General features: G+C 44.2%; 1 protein-coding gene across 1 annotated transcript in view; it reads right to left on the reverse strand.

The window, feature by feature from the left end:
- The window catches only part of bean1 (brain expressed, associated with NEDD4, 1), a 104362-nt gene that overhangs the window by 30855 nt on the left and 48712 nt on the right, over positions 1-24795 (reverse strand). The window lies entirely within an intron of this gene.

Below are 24795 nucleotides of genomic sequence, written 5' to 3' on the forward strand. Positions count from 1 at the left end.
AGGAAACCCATGCCGATACGGAGAGAATGTGCAAACTCCACACAGACAGTCGCCCGAGGCTGGAATCAAACCTGGGCCCCTAGTGCTATGAGGCAGCAGTGCTAACCACCGAGCCACCGTGTGGCCCAGATAGCTGATGAAGGAGCAGCGCTCTGAAAGCTAGTGCTTCCAAATAAACCTGTTGGACTAGAACCTGGTGTTGTGTGATTTTTAACTTTGTCCATCTCAGTCCAACACCAGCTCTTCTACATCATGGCTATCATCAACACAGTTAGTTAGCAGGTCACACAAACATGGACAATTTTTCAATATTTCCCCTGAATACTAATTAATTTCCAACCACTTAGCTGCCTGTTAGTTCTTTAATATGAGATGTAACTGTCTGGCAGAGAAATTAGTGCAGAAACATGTAAGGATGAGGTACCTGGTAAAATGCTCAACTATGTCATGAGTGATTGACCTAAAGAGTGTGAAGATGACAAACTGAAGGCAGATTTCACACAGGAATGAACTGATGCAAATAAAAACTGCTCCGGGGTTTAAGAGTCATTATTCTGCCAATGTTTACAGAGAGAGCATTAAAACGCAAAAGCTGTTGCAAGGAGCTACTTTAGTTATTCAAAGGAAGACAGGGAGATTGAAGAGTTGGTGAAGGATGGTAAAGAGCTAGTTCAGAGCTTGTGAAGAGTCGGGGATGAGCTAGGGAAGAGCTGGGGAAAAATTGGGGAAGAGTTGGGGAAGGGTTGGGGAAAAACTGGGGAGGAGCTGGGGAAGAACTGGGGATGATCTAGGGACATGTTGGGGAAGAGTTGGGGAGCTGTGGTAGAGTTGTGAAGAGTTGGGGAAGGGTAGTGAAGAGTTGGAAAAGAGTTGTAGAAGAGTTGGGGAAAAGCTGGGGTAGAGTTGGGGAAGAATTGGGGAAGTGTCGTGAAGAGTTGGAGAGGAGTTGCAGAAGAGTGGGGAAGAGCTGGGGAAGAACTGGGGAAGAGTTGGGAAGAGTGGTGAAGAATTGGGGAACAGTTGGGGAAGAATTGGGGAAAAGTTGGGGAAGAGTTGGGAAAGAGTTGGTAAAGAGTAGGGAAGAGTTGGAGAAGAGTGATCAAGAATTGGGGAAGAGTTGGGGAAGAGTTGCGGAAGAGTGCAAAATGTGTATTTGCTTGATTCCATAGTTAAACACAAGAAAATATTAAAACAAGTTCATCTTGACTCCTTTGAACTAGAAAGGAATGAGTAACTTTTTTTGGTTGATAGCGGTAGCAAGTAGTGAAAGGTTGAATCTGTGCCCAATGCCACAAGTGTAAAAACTATTGAGATTTGGAGAAGTTGTTTTCAAGTTATGGTCGCCAGAGGGGTTGGTGTCAGATAACAATCTCAGTTTACTTTAGAAGAGTTTGAAATACTTCTGTTTAAGAAACATAAGAACAAAGAGCAGGAAAAGGCAATTCAGCCTCTCTTGTCTGCTTCCCCATCTTATACGATCATGGCTGATTTAATCTCCGCCTCAATTGCACTTTTCTGCCTGCTCCCCATTATCCTTTAATTCGTTAATACTCTAACACCATCATATTGCCCAACATTGAATGGTGTTGCAGAGAAAAGTACATAGATTATTAAAATGCGTTTGCAGAAGTATATATTTGGTGAAAAACTAGACAACGTTCCACGATTCTCTTTCACAGGGGCTAGATAATTCCAGTTATCTAACTCTACACTATACAACCAGATTCTGGATCAATGGTGCTGGAAGAGCACAGCAGTTCAGGCAGCATCCGAGGAGCTTCAGCAAAATCGACGTTTCGGGCAAAAGCCCTTCTACCTACTATACAACAAGGTGCTCACCCTGAAGAGTCAATGTTTGAACAGACTTCCTGGTATTGAGGTTTAGTTTGGTCAAGCCTGATGAAAATAGCAAAATAAGAGAAAAGCAAGACTAAGATAAGGTGAGTCATGGAAGACCAGGTGTGGGCCCAAGGGTCTTGGCAAACCCACTGGGTTGACAGAGAGAAGTCTCGACTGGAGTTCTAAAGAGATGGGGCATTCACATATCTCGTTAAGGATGGAGAGAACTCTGCCAGTGTTGTGTAGATTATTTGCTTCAAAGAGAAAATCTGGTAGAGGGAGAGTACGAGATATCAGCTGTAAGCCCAATTTTTCAAACGCTCAAAGTGTAAGTTAGAAAGAACATGAAAATTTGTCAGCATTAGTGAACCCACTGGTACAGTAAAGTGAATCAGCGCCTTTTAGACAAACCAAGCAATGTCACATTCCTAGTAATGAAGTGGACTTGGTCGTTAAAATGAAAGTTTAGCTTTGACATAGTCACTGATGTTGAGAGAATAGAATCAACATTATGTCAATGGAAGGAGATCCTTAAACTGATAGAGATTGAAGCCAAATAGATAGCAAGTATGTAGCAAGGAGGAAAAGAAGTTGATTTTTTAGTTATTACTTGTTCAGTAATTCATATTGCTTTGTGAAAAACTATTTTATTTACATGTAAATTACTCGGCTGTATGGGTCAGAGGTGCTTAAATTTGTTTTCAGTAAAAGCAAATACGCAATGTAATGTATTCAGTTTTCAGCTACTGTTGATATTGGTTCAGTCATGTTGTCATCTGGGTAATAATGTATGCATGACATTTTACATTTCAGACAGTTAACATAAGTCCCTTATGATAAGTTTTGCTTTCTGCTGTTGTCTGGGTCCTGCCTTGGGATTTGATTAAATTATTTATAATCTAAAATATCAATCAATCCTTACCCAATAGAACCTGAAAGAATTTGATGGGATAGCGTAGAGTTTTACTCTGTATCTAACCCTGGTCTGTCCCTGTCCTGGGAATGTTTGATGTGGGACAGTGTAGAGGCAGCTTTACTCTGTATCTAACCCCGTGCAGTTCCTGTCCTTAGAGTGTTTGATAGTGTAGAGAGAGCTTTACTCTGTATCTAAATTGTGTTGTTGCTGATGCGAGATTGCCTGGCTTTTTGCAAGGTTCCAAAACCGTTCTTTCTCAGTGTTGACATTCTTCACTGTCAGCAGCACAAAAGGGAAAATAATGAAAAAGCTGCTTGCTTCTTTCTGTGAGGCATTGTTGCCATATCATTGAGTGAGTCTGAGAGTAAGCTACTGACAAAATAACAATGCTGAGAAAATTACATGTACAGTCATGGGATTGATTGTAGTGATAGTGCATTCTGCCCAGATATTATGTTCATTGCTCACTGGGAATAGACTCATTACCAGAACATCACATTATATCCAAAATGATGTAATTGCTGTAACATGATATGTCCAGGAAATCCAGATACTGATAGAGTGCGAGAAGGCGCATTAAAATGAGATTCTAATAGAAAGACATTCCAATTGTTGAAAAATCATCCTGTGACCTTGAGTGGTAAAAGCTATTCCTGTACTTTGAATTAACTGCAGGCTTGTTCCATTCTCCCTGTGTGCCTTTTCTGTCATCTGATAATCTGACAATGCCCTCCCTATGTTGTCATCTGTGCTTTGAAAGAAATATGATGAATTAAGTCACACAGGTATCAACACTGTGCACTCTCAATACTCAACCTTCTGCCATTTTTGCAATCAGAAGGTATTGTCTGAAATTCACCTCCTGTCCAATTTTATCTCCCTAGAGCCCTCCAACGTGACCTATTTGGCTCCCCGGCATCAGAACACTCACAGAACTGAACATCTGCAGGCTCAACCAACCAGAACCTGCCAGAAACAGTGGGTTGGATAAGATTATCTACCTGGTCAGTTAAGAGTCATGTGCGGAAACCTCAATTTGTTTGGAATATGTGAAGGTTTATAGGGAGAAGACAAAATATTCTGAGATGCACTGAAGTGACAAGGTGTCCGATGATGTCTTCTTGCCAAGGACATTGGCTTCACGGAGATATAGAAAATAGGAGCTGGAGGAGGCCATTTGGCCCTTCAAGTCTGATCTGCCATTCAATATGATCATGGCTGGTCATCCAACGTAGTACCCTGTTCCTGTTTTCTCACCATACACTTGGATCTCTTTAGCCCTAAGAACTATAATCTAACTCTTGAAAATATTCAATGTTTTGTCCTCACCTGCTTTCTGTGGGAGTGAATTCCACAGGCTCACCACTCTCTGGGTGACAAAATTTCTCCATATCTCAGTCCTAAACAGCCTACCCCATACCCTTATCTTTGCCCCAGATTTCCTGTTAGGAACATATTCCCGTGTTTACCCTGTTAGAATTTTATAGGTTTCGATGAGGTCTTCCCTTATTCTTCTAAATAAGAGAAACTGATCCAGTCTCTCTTCATACGTCTGTCCTGCCATCCCAGGAGTCAGTCTGGGAAACCTTTGCTGCACTCTCTCTAGAAAATAGAGGGAAACAATTTTGAGAAAAAATCTGCACTTCCTCAAATAAGGAGACCAAAGCTGCACACAATGCTCCAAGTGTGGTCTCACCAATTGCAGCTACACATGCACTCCTGCACTCGAATCCTCTCACTATGAAGGCCAACAAACCATTTGTTGTTTCCATTTTGATTGATCAATCAGTTGTTATGATGCTGTTTGAAGGATAAATATTGGGCAGGCTATCTGAGAGAACCTCACTGCTTTTCTTTAAATTGAGGCCATGGGATCGTTATGACCTCAGCTTAACGTCTCAGAGAAGTCTCTGACAGTGCAGCACTGTCTCAACACTGCAGTCAGAGAGTCCACCCAGAGGTCACACCTGTCTCTGCAAACATCTCATTAGATATACTGGCAAGCTTTCTATTTATTTTTATGTAAATGATTTGGGTGTGAATATAGGAGGCATGGTAAGGTTCCAATAATGATGTCCTCCATCTCTTCCCTCAGGCAGAAGAGATCGAAGCCTGAACAAACGCAGCAACAGGTTCAGGAGCAGTTTCTTCCTGGCCGTTATTAGATTGATGAACGGTCTCTCTAGCCTCAAATAATGCTGACCTCACTAACATTGACCTCACCTAGCACACAGCCTGTGCAGTGTACCCTGTATGCCTCTGCCTCAGTCTTTTTCATCTGTACATCCTTGCTGACTATGATCTGCCTGTGCTGCTTGCAAACAAAGCTTTTCACCATACTTTGGGACATGTGGCAACAGATCAATCAACCAATCAAGATTAGAGTGGTGCTGGAAGAGCACAGCAGGCCAGGCAGCATCCGAGGAGCAGGAACACTTTTGCCCAATCAATCAATCAGTCAGGTTTGCAGATAACATCAAAATTGGAAGTGTAGTGGACAGCGAAGGAGATTATCTCAGAGTACAAGGGGACCTTGATCAGATGGGCCAATGGGCTGAGGAGTGGCAGATGGTGTTTCACTTAGATAAAGGTGGGGTAGTGCATTTTGGTAAGGCAAATTAGGGCAGGACTTATACAGTTAATGGTAGGGTCCTGGGGAATGTTGCCAAATAAAGAAACCTAGGGGTGCAAGTGGATAGTTCCTTGAAAGTGGAGTCACAGGTAGACAGGATGGTGAAGAAAGTGCTTGGCATGCTTGCTTTCATTGGTTAAGACATTGACCGTACGAGTTTGGAACATCATATTCCAGCTGAACAGGACATTGATGAGGCTACTTTCGGAATACTGCTTACAATTCCGGTCTCCCTGCCATAGAAAAGATGTTATTAAACTTGAGAAGGTGCAGAAACGATTTACAAGGATGTTGCCAGGACTGAAGGGTTTGAGCTACAGAGAGAGGTTGAATAGGCTGGGGCTGTTTCCCTGGAGCATCGGAGGCTGAGGGGTGACCTTATAGAGGTTTATAAATTCATGAGGGGCATGGATAAGGTGAATAGCCAAAGGTTTTTCCCCAGGGTAGGGGAATCCAAAACTAGAAAGTGTAGGTTTAAGGTGAGAGGGGAAAGATTTAAAAGGGACCTGGGAGGCAACATTTTCATGCAGAGGGTGGTGTATGTGTGGAATGAGCTGCCAGAAGAAGTGGTGGAGGTTGGTACAATTACAATATCTAAAAGGCACCTGGACAGGTATATGAATGTGAAGTGTTTCGAGAGATATGGGCCAACTGCTGGCAAATGGGAATGAGATCAGATTGGGATCAGGTCGGTGCCAATGAGTTGGACCAAAGAGTTTGTTTCCGTGTTGTACGACTGTATGATTCTATATTTATAACCTGGTGGCACAAAGTCTTCAAGGCAACTGACTTCAGGATGACAGTAGGATTTAACACTTTACAAAATACAGGATAAACTGAGCACCTGAAGGCAAATCATTTCCATTGGGAGTTTAGTTTTCACTTTATGAACTCTGAGATGTAGGGGGCACAGGTGTGGCAAGGGTTAAAGTGTTCCATTAGATTGAGTGAAACTGACAGAATTATTTAACTGTGTTGCGAGGAGAGAGGCAACTCGCTGGACAGCCAATGAATAACATTATCGTAGTCTGTCTCAGTTTAACTTGAGGGTTACCACACCTCACTTAATGAGAGAGACTGAGAAGATGGGACCTTCGCACATACCTCAGCTGGTGTAGGAATTGAACCCACATTACTGGTGCACCTTGGCATCACAAACCAGCTGCCCAGCCAACTCAGCTAACCAGCCCTAATGAGCTGCTAACAGGATACGCATCCCCAGTGGAAACACCATAGATGGGTATGTCACAGGGTAGAAATTTGGAAGGGGTGAACTTTCTCTGCCTGGCCCCAGAACGTAATATGACTCCTCTGACATGACCTGGCCTGCGGCTGCTGACAATCCATGGAGCGCTAATTGGCTGAAAAAGGGGGATGTCAATTTCTCTTTCAGGAGGAGCCTCCACCTCAGAAAGATTCCAGAGAGCTGCCAGTCAATCTGATTGAGAAACAGCGATGTAGTCCCAGCAGTGCCACTGGGAGTGGTGGCCACTCAGGGACTGCAAGCAGCTCCCAGATTCCAAGTCCTGGAGCCCAGGAGGGAGATAAATGTTGTAAAATGTCATGGTTCTGAAAGAGTTAACACTGGAGAATGCATTGAGCTCCACCTAACCTGATGACGTCATACATTATTGGGTGGGGATCCCAGGGGAATACTGTAGCTCTGGATCTTGAAGTGGACAAATGTGCCATCTTTGTCTCCCAAGGTAACAATGACTAACCAGCTAGTTTCACCTGTACGTAAATGCTATCCTGTGATGAATGATAAACTACATCTTGTTTAAGACAACAGCCTTGTTAAGCCTTACTCACTATCACTGTAAACCCTCTGACCCGGTGATAAATCTGGATTGCAGCATTCCCTTACCCCACATTAACAGTACTATGTGGGATCCTGATGGTGAGAATGGGAAGAAGGAAGCTTGGAAATAATGGGGAGATGGGAGATGAAAGTTCTGACAACAAGTTTAGCTGTGGAAGGAGCTGTAGATGCATGGGCGCTTGACCTTGGAAGGGGCCCAGTTATATAGAGACTCACCCCTTTACTACCTTTCAGGGAGAGGCAATGGCCTAGTGGTATTATCACTGGACTATTGATCCATAGAATTCATGCACCAATTTGGGGACCTGGTTTTGAATCCTGCCGTGGTAGTTGGTGGAATTTGAATGCAATAAACATCTCGGATTAAGAGTCTGATGATAATCATCTGGTTCACTCAAGTCTTTCCCTTGTCTGGTCTACATGTGACTCCAGACTCACAGCAATGTGGATGACCCTTAACTGTTAGAGATGGGTAATAAATGCTGGCCAAGCCAGTGACACCTAGAACCTCTGAATGAACAACAATAATCCAGCAACTGGGTAGAGTAATTGATTGGCCTTCTCAGTCTCATCATCTTTGATCTCCAGCAGTTTCATTGAGCTAGACAATTGTAGTTTGGCATCAGGCAGCTCTGAAATGGTCAATAATTGGCCAACTAAGGGTCTCAACTGTAATGAAGGTTACTCAAGGCCTCGCTGACCTCTGTCTATGGAACTGTGGGCCAGTGAAGGAAGGTGCATATGTCAGCAGCAAGGCCTCCTGGGGACAATTATGTGACACCCTCCTCACACCACACCTACAAATTTGCCAGTGAAGGACCATAAAATCCAAACCTCTGTGCAGCAGTCAAAATAACCTTCCTCTCGAGATTTTCTCAAAGGGTTTAAATTTTTAGAGATACTTTTTGAGTATTGAGGGTTACCTTTTCATTGTAACTAACTTTTTTTCAGGTGATGTAGCCACATAGTAACAATATCTTTTGAATTTGTGTTAATCAATGAGCTAGTTGGACTTTCACAGAAACAGAATTAGAAGAATTTGTCAATAGCTTCAATAATAATGAAAACTTCCTTAAATTTAAATCCTCCACCTTTCCTGGAAAACATAACACTTAATTTAGCACAGATTATGTTAGTACCAAATGTTATTTATGTCAAAATAATTGACATAGAGTTCAACATACAAAATGCCATCACCCTAAAGACATTACCTTTTTACTAAAACTCAAACTTCAATCTCAGATTTAAATTTAACAATTAGCACAGTATTTATTGATACGACATCCATCAGATTTTCCCATAGAATAGATCTTGAACTCATGCAGCCTTATTGAAACATTCCAGGTATCAATCAAGTAAACCACCTCCACTGCATTTATGTCCTTTCTTAAATAAGGAGACCAAATGAGCACACAGTATTTGAGATGTGATCTCAATGCCCTGTATAAGTGAAGCAAAACAGCCTTATATTTATGTTCAGTTCCAAAGGATAGCATCTTGTTAGCCTTGCTGTAGTTGCACACGAACTTGTAGTGACTCATGCACTGCAACATCATCTGCCCCTTGGAATTCTGCAGCCATTCTCCATTTAATTAGCAGCCTTCCACAACCCTTTGACCTCTGAATGTGAGGCTGCCTCCGATGTCACAGGGAGAGGTCACCCTGCCTTCTCTAAGATTGCACTGTTCAAACAGCTCAGGACTGGTTTTGGAACAGTTGGACTGACTGCTCATCACTTTTGAACAGATCAGTCGCTGTTCACAGGGGCTGGCAGGATCCTGTCCTAAGCTGACGGTATAAAATGATGTTGAGTTTTCATTCCAGGGAACAACTTACTCAAGAACAGCCCTTTCCTGGGGTGCCATACCCACTTGTAGTCATAATGTCAAACAACTGAGAAAAACCATGTTACAGAACATGGAATCCCTACAGTGTGGCAATAGGTCCACACCGACCCTCCAAAGAGTATCCCACCCAAACACATTCCCCTACATTTTTACCCCTAACTAATGCACCTAACCGATACATCCCTGAATACTATGGGCAATTTAGCATGGCCAACTCACCCAACCTGCACATCTTTGGACTGTGGGAGGAAACCGGAGCACTGGCAGGAAACCCACGCAGTCACAGGGAGAATGTGCAAACTCCACACAGTCAGTTACCCGAGGCTGGAATTGAACCTGGGTCCTTGGTGCTGTGAGGCAGCAGTGCTAACCACTGAGCCACCATGCTGCCCAATACAACATAAAACAGTACAGGACAGGACAGGAATGGGCCCTTTGGCCCATGATAAGGTGCCAAACATGACACCAAATTAATCCCTTCTGCCTGCCCTTGGTCCATGTCCCTCCATTCCTTCCATATTCTTCTAAAAGTCTCTTAAATGCCCCTATTGTATCTCTCCCATACACCACCCCGGTGCATGCTCCAGACTCCTACCATCTCTGTGTAAAAAACCTCTCCCTCACATTTCCTTTGAACGTTCCCCCTCTCATCTTAAATGCATGCCTCCTAGTATGAGACATTTCAACTCTGGTTAAACAATTCTGATCGTCAATCCTATCTTTGCATCTCATACTTTTATAGACTTCTGTCAAGTTTCTCCTCAGCCTCTGCAGCTCCAATGAGAAAACAACCAGAGTTTTTCTATCCTCTCCTTATCGCTCATACCCTCTAATCCAGCAGCATCCTGGTAAACTTCTTCTGTACCCTCTCCAAATCCTCCACATCCTTCCTGTCACTGAATTGAAAGCAATACTCTAACTTTGGCTTAACCAAAGTCTTACAAAGCTACAGCGCGATATTCTGACTCTTGTATTCAATTTTCCAATTGACAAAGCTGAAAATATGTTGCTGGAAAAGCGCAGCAGGTCAGGCAGCATCCAAGGAACAGGAGAATTGACGTTTCGGGCATAACCCCTTGTTCAGGAATGAGGAAAGTGTGTCCAGCAGGCTAAGATAAAAGGTAGGGAGGAGGGACTTGGGGGAGGGGCGTTGGAAATGCGATAGGTGGAGGGAGAAATCTGAGTTCTCCAGTTTCCTCATTTCCTCTCCCCCCACCTTGTCTCAGTCAAATCCCTCAAACTCAGCACCGCCTTCCTAACCTGCAATCTTCTTCCTGACCTCTCCGCCCCCACCCCACTCTATAGAGGAGGCCACATCGGGTGCAGCGGATGCAATAGATGATGTGTGTGGAGGTGCAGGTGAATCTGTGGCGGATATGGAAGTTTCCTTTGGGGCCTTGGAGGGAAGTAAGGGGGGAAGTGTGGGCGCAAGTTTTGCATTTCTTGCGGTTGCAGGGGAAGGTGCCGGTAGTGGAGGTTGGGTTGGTGGGGGGTGTGGACCTGACGAGGGCAAGCATACAGATTCTTTATCACCCTATTTACCTGAGAGGCTACTTTCAGGCTTGAACCCAAAGATTCCTCTGTACATCAATGCTGTTCAGGGTCCTGGCATTTTTTTGTTATCATAGGACCGTACAGCACTGAAAGCGGCCATGCAGCCCACTGCTCCCATACTGACCCTTTTAAAGAAATATCCACTCAGTCTGACTAATCCTGCTGTTTCCCCAATATTCAAAAGTTTATTTCCCTTTTCATGTATTCCAGTTTGTTTGAGTGTTATTATTGAATCTGCTTACTTTCTGGCAATACAATATGGATCAGAACTATTTGTCATGTAAACATTTAATCTCCTCTCCTCTCCTTCGTTCTTTTGTGAATTATCTTAAATCATCTCCCCTGGTTACTGATCCTGCTGCAAGTGGATATAATTTTTCCTCATAAACTGTGTCAAAATTCCCTAAATATAACTGGTAGAACTTGAGTCTGGTGATTGGGATACATTGCACGGTTAGAACTCCTGAAAACGTCAAGCATCCTCACAGGAATCCCTGATTCGTGACTGATCTAAATGGAGAGAGCTCTTTGAGGAAGGCACCAAATGTAGAAGCATTGAAATCAGGAGCAGGGCATTATCAGTTCAGGACCTCAAGCCTGCCCTGTCATTCTCAAAATAAAGTTTCACCAGGAACGTGCTGAGGTGAGATGGAGGTGTTGGAGGGAACACACAAGCCCCCAAACCAGAACGATAGAATCCCTACAGTGTAGAAGCAGCCCATTGAGACTACATCAACCCTCCAAAGAGCACCTCTCCTTCCCCTCCCCCCCCCCGCCCCGTATCCCTGCACTTCCCCATGGTTACTCAAGCCGACCTACATGCCCCTGAACACTAAAGGCAATTTCCGATGGCAAATCCACCTAGCCATCACATTTTGGGCTGTGGGAGGAAACCAGAGCACCCAGAGGAAACCTGCACGGACTCTTTATATCAGGAATTGTTCTGACACACAATGGAACTTTATTTTTCCCATCACCAAATCATCCATGGGATTTTTCATCTATTAACCAGTAAATTACCTGTGTTTTCTGATGGATTAATTTACATGCAAATTCCACACAGACAGTTACCCGAGGGTGGAATCGAACTTGGGCTCCTGTTGCTCTGAGGCAGCAGTGCTACCCATGATTCACCATGCCACCCATCTCCCCAACCCTTCAAAATTCATCCACCCGCCCCTGCGATGCCCCGAAAGTTTGCGACTTCAAATAAACCTGTTGTCGTGTGATTATTGACTTCATTAAGGTCAATGCAGACTCCTCTTACTCTTCTAAACCTTAGCAGATCCAAGTCTCACCCACCCCAACCTTTACTCATAAGACAACCCGCCCTTTTCAGGTATTAACCTGCCCTTTTCTAAAATTCTTTCAACAAATTTACATCCTGCATTAAATAAGATGACCAATACAGTGCACATTGTACTCCAACATGATTGCACAAGATGCCCTGTGGAAATGAAGCATAACATTCCTACTTTTGTATTTAATTCCCCTTGCGATAAATGATAACACCAGTTTCCTCATTGCTTGTGTAAATGCAGACTAACCTTTCCCAAGTCATGACTGAGGACAGTCAGAACTCTCTGTACCTCAGAGCTATGCAACCTCTCACCATTTGGGAAAATTCTTCCTTTTTATTCTTCCTGTCAAAATGGACAATTGGACATTTTCCCACGTTAGCCTCCATTTGCCATATCTTTGTCTTCTCACTTAAACTATCATTAATTCTTATAATCTCTTTGCATTCTCATCATAACTTACTTTCCTGCCTAGCTTTCTATCAATAGCAAATTTAGCAACCACCCCTTCTTCTGAATCATTTTATATAAATTAAAACTTGAACTGGAATAAGAAAAAGTTTAGAAATGTTTTTAGATTAGATTAGATTACAGTGTGGAAACAGGCCCTTCGGCCCAACAAGTCCACACCGACCCGCCGAAGCGAAACCCACCCATACCCCTACATTTACCCCTTACCTAACACTACGGGCAATTTAGTATGGCCAATTCACCTAACCTGCACATCTTTTGGACTGTGGGAGGAAACCGGAGCACCCGGAGGAAACCCACGCAGACACGGGGAGAACGTGCAAACTCCACACAGTCAGTCGCCTGAGTCGGGAATTGAACCCGGGTCTCTGGCGCTGCGAGGCAGCAGTGCTAACCACTGTGCCACCGTGCCGCCCTTAAATGTTGTAAGGTGGAATTGAAAGAATATATCAGCCTCAATTCTGGCCACAAAGAAGATAATAACAACTTATACCTTCCAGGCTATCTACACAGTCTAAGTCCAATGGGTGTGAAATCTCACAAATCTATCCTCATGGATGTAAGGATCTATTTGAAACTTGCAAAATTCCTACAGGGCTGGAGATAAAATGTTTCCCCTGGCTGGTAAGTCTAGAACCAGGGCAAATAATCCCAAGACAATGGGTCAGCCACTTAAGACTGAGGATGAGGAGTACTTTCTTCAGCTTTCTTCAGCATGGTGGCTCAGTGGTTAGCACTGCTGCTTCACAACAGCAGGGACCCAGTTTCGATTCCAGCCTTGGGTGACGTCTGTGTGGAGTTTGCATGTTCTCCCTGTATCTGCATGGGTTTCCTCTGGGTGCTCTGGTTTCCTCCCACAGTCCAAAGACGTGTAGGCCAGGTGAATTGGCCATGCTAAATTGTCCATGGTGTTAGGTGCACTAGTTAGGAGAATGGGTCTGGGTGGGTTACTCTTTGGAGGGTCAGTGTGGGCTGAAGGACCTGTTTCCACACTGTAGGGAATCTAATTGAATAGTAGAGCAAGCTTAATGTGCTGATTGGACTACCCATGTGTCTATGTTCATATATTCAAGGAAAAACAGTTATAATGTTGCGACAAAACATGAATCTGAAATAAGGAGTTCATCACAGAACAACATTGGTAGTTTGGAAGCTGATGATAGATGTTCAACTTATTATCGGCAGATTGTAAGAAAATTGAGTGTTTATACCTTAAATAATATTAAATCCATCAGTCGTAAGCCTGTCTATCTATCTCAGGGGAAACGGTTCCCAATTAGACTTCCATATTCTATAAAAACAAGTCACAAGGTCAGACTCTTGTCGAAATCTGTATTTATACAGGCCTGTGGTAACACATAGCAACTTTATGTCACATTTTTCAAAGTGATAAGATTTGGTTCTGTTAAAGTCTTTGTGAAAGAATGCCTAGAAATCCTGCAATAAAGATCTACTGTCACCAAAAAAAGTATTAATTTGACTGTAAGTGTTTTACAACTCTCTGTATTTTGTGAGTTCCACACATACACCAATCAATCCCTCTTTTCTGAACTAATCCGACACTCATATATAGGTACCTATTATTCTTAATATAAAATACCTGAATTCCTACAATTCCTCTAGCCTGTAACACATTCCCAGGGGTCTGTTATTATATATTTATATATTTAAACCTCCCAAACCCCTCAATTAGATTTCAATCTGCATCTCAATTATCTTTATCTGTTATTCTATTCATAAACCATCTAAATCTCTTGATTAGAATCCAGTCTGTAACTCAGTCCCAAGTATCTGTTATTCTATATATTGGGTTTCCTCCGGGTGCTCCGGTTTCCTCCCACAGTCCAAAGATGTGCAGGTCAGGTAAATTGGCCATACTAAATTGCCCACAGAGTTAGATGCATTAGTCAGAGGGAAATGGGTCTGGGTGAGTTAATCTTTGGAGGGTTGGTGTGGAGTTGTTGGGCCGAAGGGCCTGTTTCCACACTGTAAGGAATCTAATCTAAACTACCTTGAACCCTTGATCAGATTCCAGTCTGCAAATCACGACCAAGTATCTGTTATTCTACATATAAACCACCCTGGACCCCTTGATTAGATTCCTCAGTCCCGGGTATCTATTATTTATTACATAAACCACTCAGACCCGTCATTTAGATTCTCACTCCCAGGTATCTGTAGTTCAATATAATCAACCTGAACATCTTGATTATATTCCAGTCTGTAACTCATCCTGGATATCTGTTACTTGTACATTTAAACCACCCAGACACTTCGATTAGATTCCAGTCTGTAACTGACTCCCTGTATCTGACTGAGTTTCACATCTATATTGTCAATCTGCAAAACTTACCTCACAAAGGAAAGAAATAGTTCAGGGACTTTATTCTAAAACACCAATCAGGTGATCATAACAGGCCAAAGGGAATTTTTCAGATTAAATCTATTTTTTTCTGATCCAATTAATTTAACTTTTCCCAACAGAAATTTCTGCAATTTTTCCCCAATAGAAGATTTCAGTAATTGAAAACAAAATCTCACCTCGCCATCTCTTTCTTTCTTTGTTGGATTCTATCTTGGACTAAGACTGTCTGGCAGCTTTCCCATTCAATCAATAAACTAATCTCACGCCATGAGACAGCCTGGCACATATGACCAGAGTTGATTAATCCTATTAAATGCTGATAACATTTAGTTTGAGGGCAGGAAGAGGGAGTGCTGTATTGTCACAGGTACTTTCTTTCAGATGAGCTATGAAACCAAGATGCTGTCTGTCCTCTCAGGACGGTGCAATGGTATGAGTGTAATTGCAGGGTTTCAAAAAAAGAGCAGAGAGTTTTTCCCTGGAGCAATTGCAAATATTTACCCTTCAAGTAACACCTACAATAGACTGAGTAAAGATCCAGTGGAGTACTCTGTTGGTTAGATTTTATAAAGTGTCTTTCAGCATAAAAGATTTTTGTACAGGAAAAATTAGCTCATAATGGCACAATAAGGACTAACAGGAGCTGTGTGATCAATGGGAGCTACAGAAAGAGTTAAACAATATGATGTTGGTAAAGGAACAATGGAGACAGGAAAGGTTTTGCGTCAAATCAGATATAGAAAGAAATAAAGAGAGGGAAAGGATGGTTGAATTAAGATGATGGTGGGATATAGAGAGACAATAAAAGTTAAGAAAAGCATTTTAATCTAAAATTGTTTCAATCATGATAAAAAAAATCATCTGAAGGAAAAATGCTCAAAATTTAAAGTTTGAATTGCATTTAATGACATTGTGTTAATCACCAAATCACAGAATCGTTCTGGTGCAGATGATCCTTGATAGGAGCGAGAGTAACAGGTTAGTTGTCATGGGGGACCTTAACTTTCCAAATATTGACTGGGAATTATCGTTTGAGTACTTTAGATGGGTCAGTTTTTGTTCAATGTGTGCAGGAGGGTTTCCTGACACAGTATATAGACAGGCCAACAAGGGGAGAGACCACATTAGATTTGGTACTAGATAATGAATCCAGCCAGGTGTTAGATTTGGAGGTAGGTGAACACTTTGGTGATACTGATCACAATTCGGTTATGTTTACTTTAGTGATGGAAAGGGATAGGTATATACCACAGGGCAAGAGTTAAAGCTGAGGGAAAGGCAATTACGAAGTGAATACGCAAGATTTAGGATGCATAGGAGGGAAAGAAACTGCAGGTGATGAGCACAATTGAAATGTGGAGCTTATTCAAGGAATAGCTACAGCGGTCCTTGATAAATATGTATTGGTCAGGCAGGGAGGAAATGGTCGGGTGAGGGAGCTGTAGTTTACTAAGGAAGTTGAATCTCTCTTCAAGAGGAAGAAGAAGGCTTATAATAGGATGATACATGAAGACTCAGTTAGGGTGCTTCAGAGTTACAGGTTAGCCAGGAAGGACCTAAAGAGAGAGCTAAGAAGAGCCAGGAGGGGACATGAGAGGTTGTTGGCAGATAGGAGGATCAAGGAAAACTCTAAGGCCTTCTATAGGTATATCAGGAATAAAAGAATGACTAGAGTAAGATTAGGGCCAATCAAGCATAGTAGTGGGAGGTTGCGCATGGAGTCAGAGGAGATAGAGGAAGCACTAAATGCTTTCATCAGTATTCACACTCGAGAAAGAAAATGTTGTCAAGGAGAATACTGAGATACAGGCTACTAGACTAGATTTGATTGTGGTGCATAATGAGGTGGTGTTAGCAATTCTGGAAAGTGTAACAATACGTATGTCCCCTGGGCCGGATGGGATTTATCCTAGGATTCTCTGGGAAGCCAGGGAGGAGATTGCAGAGCCTTTGGCTTTGATCTTAAAATCTTCATTATCCACAGGAATAGTGCCAGAAGACTGGAGGATAGCAAATGTTGTTCCCTTGTTCAAGAAGGGGAGTAGAGACAACCCTGGTAATTGTAGACCAGTGAGCCTTACTTCGGTTGTGGGTAAAGTGTTGGAAAAGGTTATAAGAGATAGGATTTATAATCATCTAGAGAGGAATAATTTGATTAGGGATAGTCAACACGGTTTTGTGAAGGGTAGGTCGTGCCTCACAAACCTTATTGAGTTCTTTGAGAAGGTGATCAAGCAGGTAGATGAGAGTAAACCAGTTGATGTGGTGTATATGGATTTCAGCAAGGCGTTCGATAAGGTTTCCCACGGTAGGCTATTGTACAAGATGCAGAGGAATGGGATTGTGGGAGATATAGCAGTTTGGATCAGTAATTGGCTTGCTGAAAGAAGACAGAGGGTGGTGGTTGATGGGAAATATTCATCCTGGAGTTCAGTTACTAGTGGGGTACTGCAAGGATCGGTGTTGGGTCCACTGTTGTTCGTCATTTTTATAAAGGACTTGGATAAGGGCATAGAAGGATGGTTAGTAAATTTACGGATGACACTAAGGTTGGTAGGGTTGTGGATAGCGATTAAAGATGTTGCAGGTTACGTGGATAAGCTGCAGAGCTGGGCTGAGAGGTGGCAAATGGAGTTTAATGCGGAGAAATGTGAGGTGATTTACTTTGGTCGGACTAATCTGAATGCAAAGTACTGGGCTAATGGTAAGATTCTTAGTAGTGTAGATGGGCAGAGAGATCTCGGTGTCCAGGTACATAGATCCTTGAAAGTTGCCACCCAGGCTGTTAGGGTTGTTAAGAAGGCATACGCTGTATTAGCTTTTGTTGGTAGAGCGATTGAGTTTCGGATCTATGAGATCGTGCTGCAGCTGTGCAAAACTCTGGTGCAGCCACATTTGGAGTATTGCGCACAGTTCTGGTCACCGCATTATAGGAAGGATGTGGAAGCTTTGTAAAGGGTTCAGAAGAGATTTACTAGGATTTTGCCTGGTATGGAGGGAAGCTCTTATGAGGAAAGGCTGTTTTCGTTAGAGAGAAGAAGGTTGACAGGTGACTTAATTGAGACATATAAGATAATCAGAGGGTGAGATAGGGTGGACAGTGAGAGCCTTTTTCCTCAGATGGCGATGGCTAGCATGAGGGACATAGCTTTAAATTGAGGGTGTTAGATATAGGAAAGATGTCAGAGGTAGTTTCTTTACTCAGAGAGTAGTAGGGGCGAGAAATGCACTGCCTGCAACAGGAGTAGACTCACCAACTTTAAGGGCATTTAAATGGTAATTGGATAGGCATATGGATGGGAATGGAATAGTGTAGGATAGATGGGCTTCAGATTGGTTCCAGAGGTTGGTGCAACATCGAAGGCTTAAGGGCCTATTGTGCATTGTCATGTTCTTTGTTTTATGTTCTCTGTTCTCTGTTCTATTCTGCACAGTCCTTGTGGAGAGAAGGTCCTGCCTTCACATTGAGAATACCCTCCATTGTGCTGTGTGCTACTATCGCTGTGCTAAATTGGAATGAACTCAAATAGATCTAGTAACTCAAGATTGGGTGACAGCAGCAGAATTGTACTCCAGCACAATCTGTAATCTCATGGCCCGGCATATCCCCCACTCAACCATTACCATCAAGCCAGGAGACTAACCCTAGCTCAATGGAGAGAGCAGGAGGGCATGTCTGGAGCAGTACCATATATACTTGAAAATGAAGTGTCACCCTGGTGAAGTCACCAAACAAGAGTACTTCCAAATCAAACAGCATAAGGAGCAAGTGACAGACAGAGCTAAATGAGCCCATAACTAACGGATCAGATCTAAACTCCGCAGTCCTGCCACATCCAGTCGTGAATGGTGGTGGACAATTAAAAACTCATTTGAGGAGGAGGCTCCATAAATATCCACATCCTCAATGATGGAGGAAACCAGCACATCAGAGTAAAAGTTAAGGCTGAAGCTTTCACAGAAATCTGCAGCCAGAAGTGCTGAGTGGATGATCCATCTCAGCCTCCTCCAGTGATCCCTAGCACCACAGATTACAGTCTTCAGTCTTTTCGAATCACTCCACGTGATATCAAGAAACTGTTGGATACACTGGATACGGCAAAGGATTTGGGCCCTGACAACATTCCAACAATAGTATTGAAGACCTTTGCTCCATAACCTGCCGCTCTCCCCTAGTCAAACTGTTCCAGAAAAGTTACAACACTGGCATCCAGCTGACAATGTAGAAAATCGCCCAGCTATGTCCTGAACACAAAAAGGACAAATCCAACCCGGCCAATTACCGCCCCATTAGTCTACTCTCGATCATCAGTAAAGTGGATGGAAGGTGTCATCAACAGTGCTATCAAGCAGCACCTGCTCAGCAATAACCAGTGACACCCAGTTTGGGATCCCCCAGGGCCACTCAGCTCCTGACCTCATTACAGCCTTGGGTCAAACATGGACAAAACAGCTGAATCCCAGAGGGGAGGTGGGAGTGACAGCCCTTGACATCAAGGCTGCATTCGATCAAGTGTGGCATCAAGAAGTCCTAGCAAAACTGGAGTCAATGGGTACAAGGGAGAAAAATCTGCTGGTTAGATTCATACCTGACACATAGGAAGATGGTTGTGGTTGTTGGAGGTCAGCCATCTCAGCTCCAAGACATCTCTGCAGGAGTTCCTCAGGGTAGTGTCCTAGGCCCAACCATCTTCAGCTGCTTCTTCAATGACCTTCCCTTTATCATAGAGTCAGAGTGGGGATGTTCACCGATGAGTGCACAATGTTCAGCATCATTTGTAATTCCTCAGATACTGAAGCAGTCCGTGTAGTTTCCAGATTTAGGCTGACAAGTGGCAAGTAAGACAGGTTTAGTAAACTGGGCCTGGACTTGTAGGAATTTAGAAGAATGAGAGGCAATCTTACTGAAACATACAAGATTCTTAGGGCACTTGGCAGGGTAGTTATGGAGAGGGTTGTTTCCCCTTGTGGGAGGGTCTAGGACCAGAGGGCATCAACTCAGTGTAAGGGGTCATATAGTTTAGATGGAAGAAAGAGTAATTTTTTGTTTCAGAGGAAGTGAACCTGTGGAATTCTTTACTCGAGAGAATTTCTGATCTTATTCACATCACACAAGTGCCAGATAATGACCATCTCCAACAAGAGAGAATCAAATCATTGCTCCTTGACTTTAGCATAGGCAAATCCCCCACTATCAACTCAACTGGACTAGTCATAAAAATACAGTGACTACAAAAGCAGGTCAGAGGCTAAAGGTTCTGCAGTGAGTAACTCCCTTCTGACTCCCCAACGTCTGTCCACCATCTACAAGGCACAAGTCAGGAGTGTGATGGAATACTCCCCACTTGCTTGGATGGGTGCAGCTCCACAAACAGCGACAAAGTTTGACACCATCCAGGACAAGGCTGTAGGCCATCTACCTCCTTGCACAGTCACTCCCTTAGTGGATGAAGTGTGTGCTCTCTGCAAGGTGACTGCAGTAATTCATCATGGTTCCTTTGACAGCACCTTAAAATGGTGACATCTACCCTCTATAAGGACAAGGGCAGTGGGTACATGGGAACGCCATCCCCTGCAAGTTCCCCTCTAAGCCACCCACCATCCTGACTTGGAAATATGTCACCATTCCTTCAATGTTATTGGGTCACAGTCTCTCTCCTTCCCTACCCCTCTCCTCCCACTCACTGGGACTCCCTAATGTACTGGATCAGAAAGGCAGCTTACAACTGGCTGCAGCACATAGTCTCCTCGCCAGTGACACCCACATCCTGTGAAAAAGTAACATCCCCATCTGGATCCTCTCTGAAGCCTTTTGACCTTTCCTTAAGTCTGCTCGCCAGAACTAGACAGAATATCCCAGTTGGAACAGTCTCAGTGTTGTATAAAGTTTCATCATACCATTTGTGATTTGGAACTCTGCACCATTCTTGTCTTGCCTTCAGTGTCACTGAGTCAGAACTCTGAGCTCTCTGCTGACTTGCACAGTGGCTGCATTTATACTGGATCGACTGCAGCTGCTCAAGAAGCAGTTCACCAGCACCTTTTCAAGGCAATTAGGGATGGACAATAAATGCAGGGAAATCCAACCACATCCGATGAACGAATACAAGAAATAATGCGTTCCCGTAATTATCCATTTGTCATCACTGGTGCATTTGTCTTCAGCTGAGATCGAAATGATGAAATCCCCTCCCTGATTTGCTCTTTCTCCCTGCAGAATAGAATAGAATCCCTACAGTGTGCCATTTTTGAAGAAGCAGGCCATTCAACCCATCAAGTCCACACCAACCCTCTGAAGAACATCCTATTCTATTACCCTAATCCTGTAACCCTGCATTTCCCATGGCTAAGCCACATAGCTTGCACATCCCTGGACATTATAGACAATTTTATCATGGTCAAAAATTGTGGTACTGGAAAAGCACAGCAGGTCAGGCAGCATCCGAGGAGCAGGAGAGTCAACGGTTCAGGCATAAGCCCCACATTCCTGATGAAGGGCTTACACCCAAAATGTTGACTCTCCTGCTCCTCTTTTCCAGCATCACACTTTTTGACTATGATCACCAGGCCTCACTTCCTCCTACCAATTTTATCACAGCTACACATCTTTGGCCTGTGGGAGGAAACCCATGCAGACACAGGAAGAACATGCAATCTCCACTCATACAGTCACCCAAGGGTAGAATTGAACCCAGGCCCCTGGTGCTGAGATGTAGCAGTGCTAAGCACTGAGCCACTGTGCCACACAATAAGCTCCTGTGCTTTGACTAAGTTCTTTCTTATCTGTATTGATAATGGTGCAAACTGCATGTCCATGGACTGTACTCTTACCTCTAAGTCTGTGGGTTCAGTTCCCAGGCTGACACTTGTGTGTAGCATCGAGGGAGTGCTTTGTTATTGGAGATACTGTTTTTTGGATGAAATGTTAAACTGACGTACTATCTGCCTCTGAGATAAATGAAAACGATTGTCTGACATTATTTCAATGAGGAGGGGTGTTATTTGTGACTACCTTGAAATTCCTTAAAATCAGATTCTATCTTGGTCATTATCACATTGATGCTTGTGGGATCTTGCTGTGCACAATTTGGGCTGTTACATTTCACACATTCTCAGTGAGACTACACTTCAAAAAGTATTTCAATGGCTGTCAAAATCTTTGAGGTGTCCTGAGGTCATAAAAGGCACATTATAAAGACAAGAATTCCTTTCTTATGTGTGTCAAATTTTATTTCATAAATACTCCTGCATTAAATGTGCTGTGTAGATGAAAACGGTCCTGAATTAGGAGAGCAGGATTTGGGAAAGGATCTTCAATTTTCCCTTGTCCTGGTTTCGTGATGATCTTCCCTCGTCCTGGTTTTGCTGTTGCAGAAGGCTTGTTGATTGGATATCTGCACTGAGCTCTAGTTTTTTTCAGCAAACTGAAAGTTGATTGTGGTTTGTATTCGGGGAAACTGGGTTACTCACTACAGACAGATATATCCCAGACGGAAAACAAAAACAGGGAAACTCGGAATTGTTGTTGCTGGTTGTTGCTGAGAGTTCCATTTTCAGGTATACAAGATGGTTTCCACTGGTTACATTATTTCCAAAATTTACTAGCTTTTCCTTCTCAACTACACAGTACACTATCCTAAACAGTTAAAAATCAGATGGTGGTTGAAGGAGCAGTGCTCTGAAAGCTAGTGCTTCCAATTAAACCTGTTGGACCATAACCTGGTGTTGTGTGATTTTTAACTTTGTACACCCCAATCCAACACTGGGATCTCCAAATTCCCGCTTCTACCTCCTGCCCAAAATCCACAAACCTGACTGCCCCAGCCGACCCATTGTCTCCGCCTGCTCCTGCCCCACCGAACTCATCTCCGCATACCTTGACACCGTCCTGTCCCCCTTAGTCCAAGAACTCCCCACCTACGTTCGGGACACCACCCATGCCCTCCACCTGATCCATGATTTTCGCTTCCCCAGTCCCCAACGCCTTATTTTCACCATGGACAACCAGTCCCTGTACACCTCCATCCCCCATCACGAAGGACTCAAAGCCCTCCGCTTCTTCCTTTCCCGCCGTACCGACCAGTACCCTTCCACAGACACCCTCCTTCGACTGACTGAACTGGTCCTCACCCTGAACAACTTCTCCTTCCAATCCTCCCACTTCCTCCAAACCAAAGGAGTAGCCATGGGCACCCACATAGGCCCCAGCTATGCCTGCCTCTTCGTAGGATAAGTGGAACAGTCCATCTTCCGCAGCTACAATGGCACCACCCCCCACCTTTTCCTCCGCTACATCGATGACTGTACCGGCGCCGCCTCGTGCTCCCACGAGGAAGTTGAACAGTTCATCCACTTCACCAACACCTTCCACCCCGACCTCAAATTCACCTGGACAGTCTCAGATTCATTCCTCCCCTTCCTCGACCTTTCTATTTCCATCTCAGGCGACCAGATCAACACGGACATCTACTACAAACCAACCGACTCCCACAGCTACCTGGACTACACCTCCTCCCACCCTGCCCCCTGTAAAAACGCCATCCCATTCTCCCAATTCCTGCGACTCCGCCGCATCTGCTCCCAGGAGGACCAGTTCAAAATACGTACAACACAGATGCCCTCCTTCTTCAAGGACCGCAATTTCCCCCCCGACATGGTCGACGGTGCCCTCCACCGCATCTCCTCCACTTCCCGCTCCTCCGCCCTTGAGCCCCGCCCCTCCAACCGCCACCAGGACAGAACCCCACTGGTCCTCACCTACCACCCCACCAATCTCCATGTACAGCGCATCATCCGCCGTCACTTCCGCCACCTCCAAACAGACCCCAGCACCAAGGATATATTTCCCTCCCCACCCCTATCAGCTTTCCGTAGAGACCACTCCCTCCGCGACTCCCTTGTCAGATCCACACCCCCCACCGACCCAACCACCACTCCCGGCACCTTCCCTTGCAACCGCAGGAGGTGCAACACTTGCGCCCACACCTCCCCCCTCACTCCTCTCCAAGGCCCAAAAGGAAACTCCCATATCCGCCACAGATTCACCTGCACCTCCACCCACATCATCTACTGCATCCGCTGCAGCCGGTGTGGCCTCCTCTATATTGGGGAGACAGGCCGCCTACTTGCAGAGCGATTCAGAAAACATCTCTGGGATACGCACCAAGCAACCCCACCACCCTGTGGTCAACCACTTCAACATCCTCTCCCACTCTGCTAAGGACATGCAAGTCGTGGGCCGCTTCCACTGCCATATCCTAGCCACCCAACGCCTGGAGAAAGAACACCTCATCTTCCACCTTGGGACCTTCCAACCATACAGCACCAACATCGATTTCACCAGTTTCCTCATCTCCCCTACTCCCACATTATTCCAGATCCAACTTGGCACCACGTTCTTGAACTGTCCCACCTGCCCATCTTCTTTTCCACCTCTCTGCTCCACCCTATCATCATCACCCCCATCTGCATCCACCTATCACCTTCCTAGCTACTCTCCCAGCCCCACCCCCCTCCTTTTTATCTCTGAGCTCCCGTGGCACTCCTCCTCCCTATTCCTGATGAAGAGCTTATGTCTGAAACGTCAACTTTCCTGCTCCTCGGATGCTGCCTGATGTGCTGTGCTTTTCCAGCACCACACTTTTTGACTCTGGCAGCTAAATAGGTGGATTAAGTCATGAGGTATGGTGGGGGGTTTGATGGGGTTGAGTCAGGGGTGTAGGGTCTAGTCAGGTAGGGTTGTGGGGAGTGTTGGAGGGATTACGAGTGTCGCAGGGTGGAAAGGATGTCATTTGCTTGGGACCCAGGAGTTTGTCTTTAACAGTTCCTACGTAACTCTTTAGGTAAATAAGTTTGAGCTCTCCAACTTCAGAGTCAGAGACATTTTCACAGGGTCCCAGGAAACTGGGAAGCTACCCAACAGAAGCTCAAATGTTCCGGGCAATTCCCATAGTCAGTGTATTGGGAATGCTGTCTGGTCTCTGACAATCTAGAGAATGGAGGATTTGGGCCAATATAATAATGTAATATCATGTAACGATATAATAATAAC

The sequence above is a fragment of the Chiloscyllium plagiosum genome, chromosome 17 (assembly GCF_004010195.1).
Source record: "Chiloscyllium plagiosum isolate BGI_BamShark_2017 chromosome 17, ASM401019v2, whole genome shotgun sequence".
In the NCBI taxonomy this organism is placed as follows: domain Eukaryota; kingdom Metazoa; phylum Chordata; class Chondrichthyes; order Orectolobiformes; family Hemiscylliidae; genus Chiloscyllium; species Chiloscyllium plagiosum.